General features: G+C 42.5%; 2 pseudogenes; one reads left to right on the plus strand and one right to left on the minus strand.

The window, feature by feature from the left end:
• Window positions 1–339: 339 nt before the first annotated feature.
• Window positions 340–11,613, plus strand: LOC136452054 (uncharacterized; annotated as a pseudogene).
• A 163-nt stretch (window positions 11,614–11,776) lies between these two features.
• LOC136452056 (uncharacterized) lies at window positions 11,777–13,274 on the minus strand (annotated as a pseudogene).
• Window positions 13,275–13,756: the final 482 nt, after the last annotated feature.

Raw genomic sequence — 13,756 nt, forward strand, 5'->3', positions numbered from 1 at the left:
GTGCTTGCCGTTGATAGTACCAGCGTCACGCAATCTGTCTACCGCGAGCGAAAAAAACCGTATGTCTCGTGAAGCTTATCTCAACGGCCTAGGTTACCTAGAGATTCGTGACGGACTCAGCACTGCATGCAACTTTATCTTTGTTTATTGTAGTGGGACCCGCTGTGGTCAACGTCCGCCTCGCCTGATTCGAGTGTCTGCCTCAGTTTTCCGCATGGTGCCTGGATGCCTGGCTCTTTTTCGCCTGGCCTGTTCGCGCTGCACGGATTTGAAATGTCGTGGGAGAGCTAGCTGGACTCATTTGAACCCTTTCGTTCCGAATCGGAGCCATGGGTCAAAGCTGCTTCTCTCATTTGGTCGCCAACCCTAGATCCCCAATCCCTCTCGTTGTTCCTACCTTCAATCTCGCCCAACGGCGGCACCGTACTCCGGCGAGGGGCATCAGAGCCGACTCGACGGTGCAAGGATTCGACCCAGTGGCTTGAGTCCCGGCGAAATCGTCTAAATCTACTAAGCTGCCAGGGTCGGTGCTGGACCTGTGCAGTTCCCAGGAGAGTTGCTCGTGACCAAAATGGCATTTTTCTATGCCTTCTGGACAGTTGCTCGTGAGTCGTGACCAAACTAGTTGGATGTGCAGACCTTACAGGATTAGACCAAGCGACTTCTGGGTCGGTCAATCTGGCCGAGTACTCCAATTCCCACCATGCCTGATGTGCCGCCGTATGCCTCTACCTCATATTCAGGTTTGCCCCGTCCCTTTGTGTTTTCTCGGATCTTCTTCTCTTTCCTCATCTTACTGGAATCCATCCACCAGATAGCACATCCCACTTCAAACTTTTATTAGATCCATGTATCAACTTGAATGAAATCAATTTTTGCCTGCACATCTCAACCCCTCGTCTGCTTCATTGTTAGGTTATACACTTTTTTCGCTCTTGTGTAAAGGGAAATACATATCCTCGCCACATCTGATTTGCGCCGCCAACAATCTCACGTTGATTTTGATTTTTGGCATACAGATTTATATACTTGTTCATTTTTGTTCCATTCAGCTAAGTCCATTAATATTCAGCATTATTTTTTCACCAGTTTTCTCGCAGTAAACATTTAATTTAGTAGGACTTGGTCACTGGGTTGCTTTTTTTAGTTGCTGAGCACATCTTTTGCTTACTGGATTTAAGGAGACTGAAAAACTATACAATCATTAAACATAGCAGAAACTGCATGTCTTTGCTAAGCTGCTTTAGTTGCTAGTTGAGGCTGTCATCTTACTGGCTGTTCATTTTTGTTCCCTTCATATAAGTCCATTCATATTCAGTTGTTTGTTCACAAGTTTTCTCAGTGTAAACATAATTTAGTAGAACTTGGGCATTGACAGATAAGTACCAATGATGCTTTTTTAGATGTTGGGCAATTCTTTTGCTAATTGGATTTAAGGCGACTAAAAATTAGTATACGATCATTAATGCTAACAGCTGCATGTCTTTGTTGCTAAATAAGGCTAACATGTTACTTGCTGTTCATTGTTGCTCCATTCAGATTCAATTGTTTTTTTTTTCACAAGTTTTCCCACTGTAAACATTTAATTTAGTACTATCGAGCTGAGCATGGGAGGTTCTGATGGTACACTTCACCTACCTAATGCTTACCGGGTGTCTGGGGAGGATAAGCCTGATGATAGTCTGGAAGTCCAAGTAATCAACTGCAGCATGAACTAGCTGGAAAGGTACAAGTCTCATATCCATTGATCCATTGTGCCCGCTGGCTATGCAAACCATTAGTTTTTTTTCCTTTTTTGTGTCAAGGTGAATGCAAGATGCTAATGTTACATACAGTAAGCAATGTAGCACAATTGCACAAGCAAGATCATCGATTTAAAAATGCCTCCTCTAAGAGAAATATGCCAGTGATTTTGCTTCCCCCTTTTACCACAAAATTTCACTACCTCAACATAGATTATCAGAACTGACAAAAGCAAAAGAACTCCATACACACAAGTTTTCCTCTCTCTAAATGAAAATAACTCTACAACAATCATGTTGTCAGTTACATCACTGACCTCTGAATGAGAAGTGATTTTGATCTATACTTTTCAGATGATCTAAATTTATGTCCATGTGCCATGCTTTGGGTGTAGTTTTCTGATTGAATTATCAAATATAACTCATCACATAAGCTTTTAGCAAGAACATAAGTTGGGGATCCAGTTCCATCTTTGTAAGCTATAAATATCATTGGTCTTTTATTTCAGCACAGTAACGGGAAATATAATGATTGTTTCTTGCCGTGCATGTTTGGGAATTACTAGCTTGCTTGATTTTCTTGTTGCTTGACTATCTAATTTTAGTTTATGCAAAATAAAATAGAATCTATTAAGAGTTATGACATTTTATTGAGAAGCTTGTGATCAACTACTGATTGTAGGAAGCAAGAGTACCCTTTTACATTTACATAAAGGTGCTTGTGCCATTGTGCTGAATTTGCTATTTTGGTTTAGCTTCAGTGAATATAGAAAAATATGATCTCATTATTTTCCTAAAGATTACCTAAAAATCCAGCTTACAAGCTCCTTAATTGCTGCTAACTGAATATATAACCAAGTAAATTTGATCGCCATGTATTAGGCTCTGAAGATGTTCATTTGTTCCATGCGATTTTTTTAACACTTTTTGTAAACTAATTTTAAATCTAACACTGTTTTAATTTTTTTCCCAAAACTAACACTTTTGCCCGCGCCTATTTCCCTGGCGCGGCGAAACGCCTGTGTCGCGCCATGCATGGTGGCGCGGCTAGAGGGATGACGTGGCGACGATCGGGGCGCTGACTGGTGACGTGGCAGGGTCTGTTGCGGCACCAATCTTGGCACGACAGTGACGCGCCCTGATCGGTGGCGTGGTAGAGTCGGCTAAAGGCCCGCGGCCCAGTCCCGCCGCGCCACGCCCTGCCCACCTGTCTGCCTGTCGCGCGTGCCCGCTGCCGCGCCTGGCCGCCGCGCCCGCCTTCCACGCCACGCACGCCGGCGCGCCACCCCCTCTAGCCGCCCTCACTGCAGTTCAACCCTCACTGAGGTGAAATTTGGTGCCTAATTCTTCATAATCAAAACTCACATACCTTCTTGGTTGTTTGAGTTTTTATGATTTAAATTGTTATATGCTTGTTTTGTTACATGGAAACATTAATCCAAATGATCATTTTACTTAAGCATATATTGAAAGCACTAGAACCTCCAAAATCATGCACAACATTGTCGATATTTCTCACAGTAATCTCAACAGCATTCTAGTCTTGTGCTTAAAGCTATGAGTCAATCACAGCATTGTGTGAAAAAAGTAGACAACTTGTATTTTTAGACATATTAGTATAGAGTATAGGACTAAGTATGACACACATGATAGTTCTCAATCAATTCATCTTATACTGGGCTACTCATCCCTAGGTTAAAATTATAATGAGCTGCTCTAGAAGATTCAGACAAGCTATTGTAATAATTTAATAAGAAACACCGGTGGACAGTAGGTCCATATATAGAAGTTGTTTATTTTTTTAGTGAAGTTGTTTAATATGTTTGTTAATGTTACTTTGAATATATATATGTGCTTTTATATTGTGTTTGTATTGCATAACAAGTAGTTCAAATTTTACAATGCTATATAATGTTAATTTGAATATTGTTAATTTGAATACTCTAACTCTTTGTTTATCAATTTGTAACAGGATGATCCCTCCCACGCAGCACCAGTTGTACATCCTTCTTGAGGTGGAGGACGACAATCTGCACCGAGCACACTTCTTGACTGACATCGACGCAGAGGTGCCCTTGCCTCCTTTGAGGCCCCGCACGCACACCAGGGCGCACCAGTGGGATGAGTGTTACGCGCCGTACATACGGCGTGCCAGCTTCCTCGAGCTTGTCTGTGTTGTTAACTACGGTCTTTCGCCCCTTGACCCAGCGCTACTTACTGCAGCGGTAGACAGGTGCGAGTGCCTTCATTGTACGTAAACATTCTTATAACAAATTTGAGGTAACTAACAGTCGTTCTATTCTTATAATAGGTGGAGGCCTGAGACCCACACGTTCCACCTATCTTGTGGCGAGATGATCTTGACCATGCAGGATGTGAAGACTATTTTTGGCCTTCGGTTGGGGGGGCTTCCAGTGACAGGTATAGTTGACAACGATCACTGGAGGGAGCTGGTGGCTTAGTTCACTGGCTTTCTTCCACCGGACGATGAGGTTTCTAAGAAAAATAAGTGAGTAATTCAAGCCTATTTAATACTTGCATTGCTTTCTTGCAGCCATCGGGTCTTATTTTCTTTGGTGAATTTCAGGAAAAAATCCGGTGTTTCGTCGTCGTGGATCACAGAGCGCTTTGATTACTTGGACCCATAGGCTGATAAGGCTCAGATCGACAGGTTCGCTAGAGTGTGGCTCTGGCACTTCCTTGGTGCTTTTCTATTCCCAGATGCCTCGGGCAATACCATCAGCTGGATCTTTCTTGACATACTACGCCAGCCGTGGGATAACATAGCGGCGTACAGCTGGGGCAGCGCAGTCCTGGCATGGACGTATCGACAGCTATGCGTTGCCTGCTGTCGCACCTCAGGGTATGCGAACCTTGGGGGTTGTTCCTACCTACTCTAGGTTTGGTGTTGGGAACGATGGCCCGTTGGGAGGCCTCTTGTTACTGGTTTTTCTGTAAGTACTTTGGTTCACTATATTCTTTGAGACAGTTACATATGATGAAATTATTAATGGCTAATTCATTATTGTGTTCAATGCAACATTGGAACGGGCAGGATACACTGCCTACAGCTCTGTATATCTGGACGCAAGCAGAGTTAGTTAAAGGGAATGCGAGGCGCAAGTACAGGGAGTACACGGACTGTCTCGACATCTTGACATAGCATCAGGTTATCCTCTCTTTACTATCATATATGTGTCTTGTTCGATGTACACTATATTACAACCTAACTCAATTAAAAAATGTTCAGGTGCCCTTGGGATGCTCCGGAGCTTCAGGACTGTCTGAGTCCTGTCACTAGGGATGAGTCAGACGAGTATCGCTGCAATGTTTCTCTTATTTTCTTCCACGTGGTCGAGATTCACTTGCCCATCAGGGTTTGCAGGCAGTTTGGAAGAATGATAGGCTACCCACCACCGCTTTACTCCACCAACCAAGAATTGCACAGGTGCGTTATCGATTAATAACAAAGCTATAATTCAGAGATATATATGGTGCAACTAACAATCGTTTTGTTGCAGGTATGACCGCAGGAAGAGGTACAAGACCAAGGATTGGCGCGTGACACACAACGCGTACATCCAGTTGTGGCAGACCAAGGACCGGCAGTCGGTCGATGCAGGTCCCTCACACGACCAGCACACCTTCAACGAGTACCTGTGGTGGCTTCACAGGTCTACGAGGACACATATCAAGCCCTCGTACACTGAGGAGGCGATTGACGAGGACGATGAGGAAGATGTGATCGAAGATGTGTACGACGTTGCCACTAGGGACGACACACAACTACAGAGAGCCCCGCTTCAAAGATACGTGGTAAGATACTTGAATGGTACAATTTGTTATCCATTTGATATTAAGTATGTGTACTAAAATTGTCCAACCACGTTTTTATACCCAGGCGACACAATTGTCAAGGCTGTCCAACGAAGCAGCGTTTCGGCTTCACGAGTCTAGAGTGCAGGGGCCAGGCGTTCTCGAGGCTTTTGTGGAGGTAAATATAAATTTGTCCGTTTCAAAAATGTTTCTTTAGTGCATATGCGTTTGGAAAATGCATTAACTTTAACATCTATTCATGCAGAAGGTGAAGCGGAGCTGCAGGAAGCTAGCTCAGAAGTTGAGCTACATGGACACTCCTTGGGTGGAACCCGATTACCCGGCGCGATCGGGTGCCACGTCTTCTGGCTCTTTGAGGACACCAGCCAGCTTTTCTCAGCCGATGACAGGTGTCGCTTCCGCTGTGTGTACATCACTACATTATAGCGCTGGGAAGGACCCTACAAACGAGGACGACGACGACGACGATGACCTCCTGGGCTTCCGCATACAGCACCACCAGTGGGACCCTTGGTAGCAGGACGAGATCAGCATATCTCAGCTAGGTGGTGCCCCGCTTGGTACCCAAGGAGTCTCACAGGTTATAACAAAGGTAGTTTCTTTAAATACGTATGCTCCATGAACAAATGATCATAAAGATTATAAGTAATCGTGCATATCAAATACTTGTAGGGTACGAGTCATAAGCACCGACAACGCGACCACACCGACGTTGGCTACACTCCCAATATGTTGCCTACAAATCCAAAGAGATAGAGACGTCTGAGGTATCCTTATACTTCTTGGACTTAGTTGGTTATGTCGAACTTATGTCAAACGAATATTGTTGTCCAAAACTTGTAGACTTAGTTAGTTATGTCGAACTTATGTCGAACCAATGAAAATGTTATGTGGCAACTTGTCAATTTACGCACGGACTCCATTTATTTGCTTTATATTCGTTTCAATGCATCGTGGCAGCACTTGTAGTTGTTTATAGCACCGACAGTAGCTCTTGTTCAGTTGCAATTGAGGTTGGTCGGCTTTTGTCTGCGTTCAGGTCCTGCCGCGCTATGGGCCTTGGCGCGTTAGCACAGTGCCGTGGGCTATGGCGCGGCAGACCCTGCCACGTCACCGGTCAGCGCCCCGGTCATCGCCACGTCATCCCTCTCGCCGCGCCACCATGCATGGGGCGACATAGGCGTTTCGCCGCGCCAGGGAAATAGGCGCGGGCAAAAGTGTTAGTTTTGGAAAAAAAATAAAATAGTGTTAAATTTAAAATTAGTTTACAAAAAGTGTTAAAAATAAAAAAAATTCTTCCATGCAGGGGCAATATGTAGTGTACTAGTGTTACATTCAGGGCTCCCAAAATACTCCTTTTTGGTATGTAGCAGGGTGAGGCACTTTCATATGTAATGAGCATCAATAAGAAAAATGAGGCATTTACATATTTGCACATCATATATTATATGTATTTGTCTACACAAACATTTGATTGTAGCATATGTTTGTGATTTTAAATTAGGCATCATAACGTGGATTGTAGGAACAACATGGAACATTTCAGCCTCTATGCTACTCGTCAAATGTGCTGCATTCTTGATTTTAATTAATATTTATTGCCTTTGTACTGAATTGTATTTCTAACATTTATCTCTAGCAGTTTTCTGATCTGCCAATGTTTTATTTTCAATCATCTTTGTGGCCCATGCACATATTGATGTGAGATTGCCGGTGTTTAGTCCCATCTAGCCCAGGGTGACTCACCCAAGTTCTTGTCCCATTTTTTTTAATTAGAAACCTGAAGGTTTGTAGTTTAACATCGAAACCAAGATACTGCCATTGTGTGACAACTTGTATAACCTAATAAGCATTGGGCGTGTCTCCCTGGCTAATGACATACTGAGTTACCTTGTCAAAACTGTTTTGGAATTGATATCTTCCCTGGGAAAACTATTAAGCTATTTAGGATTGATATGTTCGTTATTTAAAGCTGCTGACAATTAGAACAGGCTACACCTGGGATTGCTTTATCTCAATTACATGAGAACTTGAAACGTTCATATGGTGTTTTGTGTCACTTACCTGTTTCTGAGGTGATCTAGATCTGATCAATTAAGTGTTGATTTTGTAAAACTTGGTTGGTGGTCATGAATATGTTTATGAACTGTCCGTAGAAGTTTTCTGTGACAGTTGACATACTGAGTTACTATTGCAACTTTAGATGTGTTAAGCATATATCATATAGGAGTACTTTATATTAGATCAGATCAGTGATGCAATGAATAACGCTACCACTGAGTGGCCAGAACTGTGATGCAGCAATGTTGTATGCAATATAATTTAGCCTACTAGCATGTATATGGCATCCTGGTGTTCTTATTTATCGTAATCTGCCTCCTAGTATTGGAATTTGTTTTAGCTTAACCTGGCATAAAGTATGGTACTAAATCTTTTGGTTTTATTTTAGTAGTGCACATGTTATATGTTTATATCTGTTAATTATGGGCCAGTAACATTTGGTACATGCTTGCTTATATAGTGTAACATAATTTTGGCCCGATAGAATTGTTGTGGTAATAGTGATGCTAACTACAAATGAAAGAATGCAGTATGTTGGGTGTATAAATAGTCAATCGAGATTTAGCCATGGAGCAAGACAAGTTATGTCATAGCTAAATGATTGATGTCATTGTATTCAGTTCTATGGATGCACCAGTGCAATTACAGTAGCCGCAACACTGAGGCGATATGCTTTTCTAGACAATTTGCTAGCTGTTGATCTGTTGTTTTACAATGTCAATGTTTGTACTTTACTATGTTGCCTACATTAATTCGCTGGCATCACGGCAATCATGTATCACTATGGCACTTCCTGATCCTGGAGTGTCAGCTTAATTATCCCTATCATGCAACTTCAAACTTGGCATCTAGCCATGATTATGTTTTTGTGTTGGTTACATTGCTTGTATCCTGATCTTGTTGCATTTAAGTTCGTTTAATTTTGTAGATAACAAATTTCTATTCATATTGGTTACATTTTTAGTTGTATAAATTATGAAACCATGATGGCATTTCTCATGATGATTGTATTCATCTTCTTGCAGCAATGGGAAATGAAAAGGCAACAGTCAAATAGCTATTGGGAAGCAGAGTTGCCTCCAAACTCTGATTCTTTTTGGATCTTTCAATACTTTGAATCTAGCATTCTTAAGAGCATCTCCAAGAGATGATGTAAAACGTTTTGTAAAGCTAAATTTAGCTATTACTAAGAAAAAAAAAAGTCTCCAACAGCCTCTCCAACTGACTCTCCAAATCTAATCGCTCTCCATCCCTCTCCCTCTGCTCTCTATTCCTGGACAGCCCACATCGCTCGCCATCCGGCCTGTTGGCGCGCTCGGCGTTTCCCTTCCCGTGCCTTTGCCTACAGTTTCCCACGAACAGTTGTGTCCCCAGCTGCTTCCGCCCACCTCCCTCACCAATCTGTTGCCCGTCGCCCCCCTGCAAGCACCCCCCCCCCCATGTCTCTGCCGCCGCGTCCTCCTGTTCCGGCGGCTGCTTGCGGGGGGTATGGCGCCCGGTCTTCTCCGATGCTCCAGTTGCCTGGTAGTTCCATGAGTCAAGGAAGCCAGGATTCCAGTGGTTGCGAGGAGCTTGTGAATTTGGATTGGATGGAAAACGGAGGGGTCGGATTGCTGCGCCGTCGGGTGGTGTGTCCCATGGGCTTGGGTGCCCAGATACAACAGTTCTCTTTCTCAACCGGTGGGCAGCCACCGCACTTCCCCTTCCCTAGTGCAGTCCAGGTCGACGGCGAGGAGGAATTGTCTGGTGACGCCTTGCTAATTTTATTTCTTTTCTCAGTTTGTTCATAGCAGTGTGTTGGTCTTGCTCTGAGCAGAAATGATTTAATTCGGAAAAGAAAATCTAACAATGAGTTGGCATGATTGTTGTCCATATCTTGCTCCTCTGTTCAACGGATGAATTTTGGTAAAATACTGTAGTGGATGGCTAAATTATACATGTCCTCTTGTGTGGGAATAATTGCATTCAGAAGTGATGCCAATGGAGAGTTTTTGTAGCAATTTCAGAAAGTGATGTTTGGCTATGTGATCAGTACAAATAGCAATTTCAGAAGGTGATGTTCAGTTATGTCAATATGTCCTATGTGAGTATGAGGTCGAAATTTGTTTGAGACTGAATTGGCTAGATTTCTCCAGCATCAGAGTGACATTTTAGGAACTAAACTGGTTTATTTTCTCTAGTACAGATAGAAATTTGTTGAGACTGAACTCGTACATTTTCTCCAGTTTCAGAGTGACATTTAGATTGGAAATTAATATTATTGTTTCTTTGTGCAGCATTGATGCAAGGAAATGGGCAAGGTCAGTTTTTTTAATATTATTCTTGCTGCTTTGCAGCTGTTGCATCTTATAGAGAGCAAGGCATAGTTTTAATTTTAAAAACCAAATGATTAACCTTTGCTTGAAAGAGACATGTAGTTTTCAGCAGTTCTGTCATGTTACTGAGTTTATTTCCTGCACTTCGTAGGACAGGCTGAGGTCACTTGAGGCCTTGGATTGACAATCAGTCAAGTCTGATTGTCACAGCAAGGCTGAACTTACTTGTATTGTCACTAATATTATTGTTTGTTGAATAATACATACATATTTGAAGCAAACTGAGATTATTGTTTGTGACAGCTCTGTACCTATTTTTTTTAGCAGTTTTGTTTTTTTCTTCAATATAGTATTTAGCAGTTCTTGGTCATACATGTTCTGAAATTTTCTGCTCTGTACGAGATGCTTCAGCTCAATTGAGACTAGGGATATGCATCGGTAATAATTTATGAATTCAATATTCTTTGTTCTTTGCTTTCACAGGTGCCATGGATTCAGGGGGATATTACACCGACCTGATTACAAATGGCTTTGGTCTTGCTAGTCAGTCTGAAATTCCACCTCCTGCTCAGGAAGTAGAAGCACAAGATGAGGTTCAAGCAACAGGGAAAGGAAATCTGAAAAGAACAAAAAATTTCACAATTGATGAGGATGAACAACTTGTCAAATCGTGGCTAAACGTGAGCTTGGATCCAGTGAAAGGTGTGGACAAAACGAATACATGCACATTTCCATGCCCACAAGGATTTCTCATCTGATCGCTCGCAAGGCTCTCTGATGAACCGTTGGTCTGGTATACAGCATGATGTGAACCTCTTTGCGGGTTGTCTTTCCAAGATTGAGGGAAGAAATCAAAGTGGAGTGACCATCGATGACAAGGTTTGATGACACACCTTTCCCTTTCCAATTGTATATATGATTTCGATGCATCTCACACATTCATCTTTGTCCACTATGTAGCAAGCAGATGCATTGAAAATGTTTATTAAAGAAGACAAGCAGCATAGACAATTTCCATACATGCATTGCTGGAAATTATTAAAAGGCGAAGCTAAGTGGGCAGATAGGCAAAAGCAGATGGAAACCCAGAAGCCAATCAGTAAAAAGCAGAAGGTTTCAGCCAATTCAAGTCGTACATCGGCTCCTCCTTTTCTGCCTGCTGCTACTGTTGATGAGAATCAACATTCTAATAGTGCACTTCAGAGATCTCCAGGGCAAAAGGAGAAGCAGAAATTACGGCAACATTCTAGCATCGAAGCGTTGGATTATCTTTTGGTAAAAAAGAAAGAAGCTGATGCAGAGGAGTTGAAGAAAGAGGAGCAGTACAAGAAAGCCTTCACATTGCAGGAAGAAAGGATCAGACTGGAGAAAGAAAAACTTGAGTTACAAAGGGAACAATTTGAGTTCAACAAGAACCTGGAAGAAGAGAGAATTATGAATGTCGACACAAGTCACTTGCGCACTGACCAGCATAAGTACTATGAAGTGCTTAAGAATGCCATACGTGCTAAGACGCCTAAATAATTAGATGTGTCATTGTTTCTATTTGTCGCTACCCTTTAAATATATTTTAAGTATTTGTTCTCAGATTGCGACATTAGCAGTTCCTGTGAGTGAACTATATTTGCAGTCCCTATTAATATATTTGCACTCCTAGTTCTCAGATTGCAACAAGGGTGACTGATGTACTGCATTTGTTCCCTGTGAATGAGACATGGCCTTGTGCACAGTTTGTTCAATAACTGAATGAAAACGCAAATCCTGACAGCCTTGTGCACAGTTTGTTCAATAACTGAATGGAAATACAAATCGCTATAACAGAAAATGTAACCATTCAACAAATTATGATTGCTGCTAGCGTTTCCTCATCCCACTCACGAGCTGGCCCTTTAGAGAATGCAAAGCGAGCTTGTAGAATCCCAAATGCTCGTTCAACGTCCTTCCTACAAGCTTCTCGTGCATTGGCAAAATATTTATTTCTTGTTCCCTTGTGGCTCTGGTATGGTCTTCACGAACGTGGCCCAAGATGGATATATGCCATCTGCGAGGTAATAACCCATTGTATAATCATTCCCATTGAAGCAGTAATTAACCTGTGGACCGTCACCTTCAGCACGCCTTGCAAATATAGGAGATCTTTGAAGAACATTGATATCATTGTGCGAGCCTGGCATCCAAAGAATGCATGTCAAATCTAAAGATCTTTAGAGGCAACCGCTTCTAGTATAATTGTAGGCTCCTTTTTATGCCCTCGGTACATACCGTGCCATGAAACAGGGCAATTTTTTCAGGTCCAATCCATGTAATCTATGGAACCAAGCATTTCCTGGAAATCTCTTCTCTCACCAATTGCGAGTAATCTAGTCGTATCTTGTTCATTAGGCAATCTCATGTACTCAGGTCCAAATACTTGAACAACAGCTACGACGAACCTTCTCAAACTTTCTAGAGAAGTACTCTCGCCAATACGAACATAGTCATCAGTAGCATCAGCCGCTACACCATAAGCTATCATCCGAAATGCTGCCACCACCTTTTGCAAACAAGATAGTCCTAGGATACCGGTTGCATTCCTCTTTTGCACAAAGTAGTCATCATGCTCCTCAACAGCATTCATTATACGAACAAACACATGACGCCTCATTCAAAATCTATGGCACAAGACTAATTAATTAGCCACACATGCACGTATGTACAAAAAAAATCATACTATGAGGGAAAAGTACAAACCTCCGCCTAAAATAGTTTGCCCCATACGTAGGATCATCTGAGAAATAGTCTTGAAAAAGTCTAGAGTACACGGACTGCCTATCACGATTCAATACGCGATGTCCATTAATAGAACCTCGGCGATATGGTTGCTTGTCATTGGTCTCTGCTACTATGTGTGCAGTAGCAACATATAAATCATCCTCATCGTCCGAAGATGATGACTCAAGCACTTCATTGAACACTGTATCATAGAATTCATCTTCAGAATCCATCGTTAACACACCTTAAGCTGTAGGATAGAAGGACAAATTCTCTAATCAATCGAGATAATTATCTGTGTCAATTTACAAAATTATGGCCAAATTAAGCAAACCTCCTACACGGCTAGGGCAGCCACCAGCAGGCTGCCTTGATGCCCTTCAAGATGTGCGGCCGGCAATGGCCGGCCCCTGCGTGCCCTGATGGTTGGGCGACTGCCCCTTGTGGCCTGGTGGACGTGAGCGTTGACGATGCCTGGGCAGCCGGCAACCAGCGGACGGGATCGGGATGGAGTTCCAGGCAGTCGGCCCCTGCTGCGGAACTTGAGTTCGAGGCGGCGCCTGCGATGATCCGAAAAGAGAGCGGACGGGATCATGATGGATAGGAAGAGAAAATCCGATGACATGGCATGTTTAAATATAGAGAGTCTCAGTTTAGATAGTCTGTTGGAGTAGTCTATTTTTTGAAGAGAAATTCATTTTACAAAATACAAAAATCACTAAATTTACATATTCCTTTTGGCTAATATGTTGCAGATGCTCTAATGCTTATCCACTTGCTTTTGAAGCAATACTTGTGACTTATATTATGTCTGAAAGAAGGTCTTTCATGGAAGTAGCAAGGGAACACGTCAATATGCGCCTTTTCGTTTGGGCTTGTTTGAGTGATAAGTTATGACTGAAAGTACTGTTGGCTGATTTGGTACCAGAGAAAAATATTATTCGTTAGCTGATAAGCCATAGCTTATAAGCCAAACACACCCAGCTAACAGGCTGATGGTACTCCGTCCTCGCACCCACCGGACCTTGCCACAGCTACGACAAGCACGCA

This window comes from Miscanthus floridulus, chromosome 5, assembly GCF_019320115.1.
Source record: "Miscanthus floridulus cultivar M001 chromosome 5, ASM1932011v1, whole genome shotgun sequence".
In the NCBI taxonomy this organism is placed as follows: Eukaryota; Viridiplantae; Streptophyta; class Magnoliopsida; order Poales; family Poaceae; genus Miscanthus; species Miscanthus floridulus.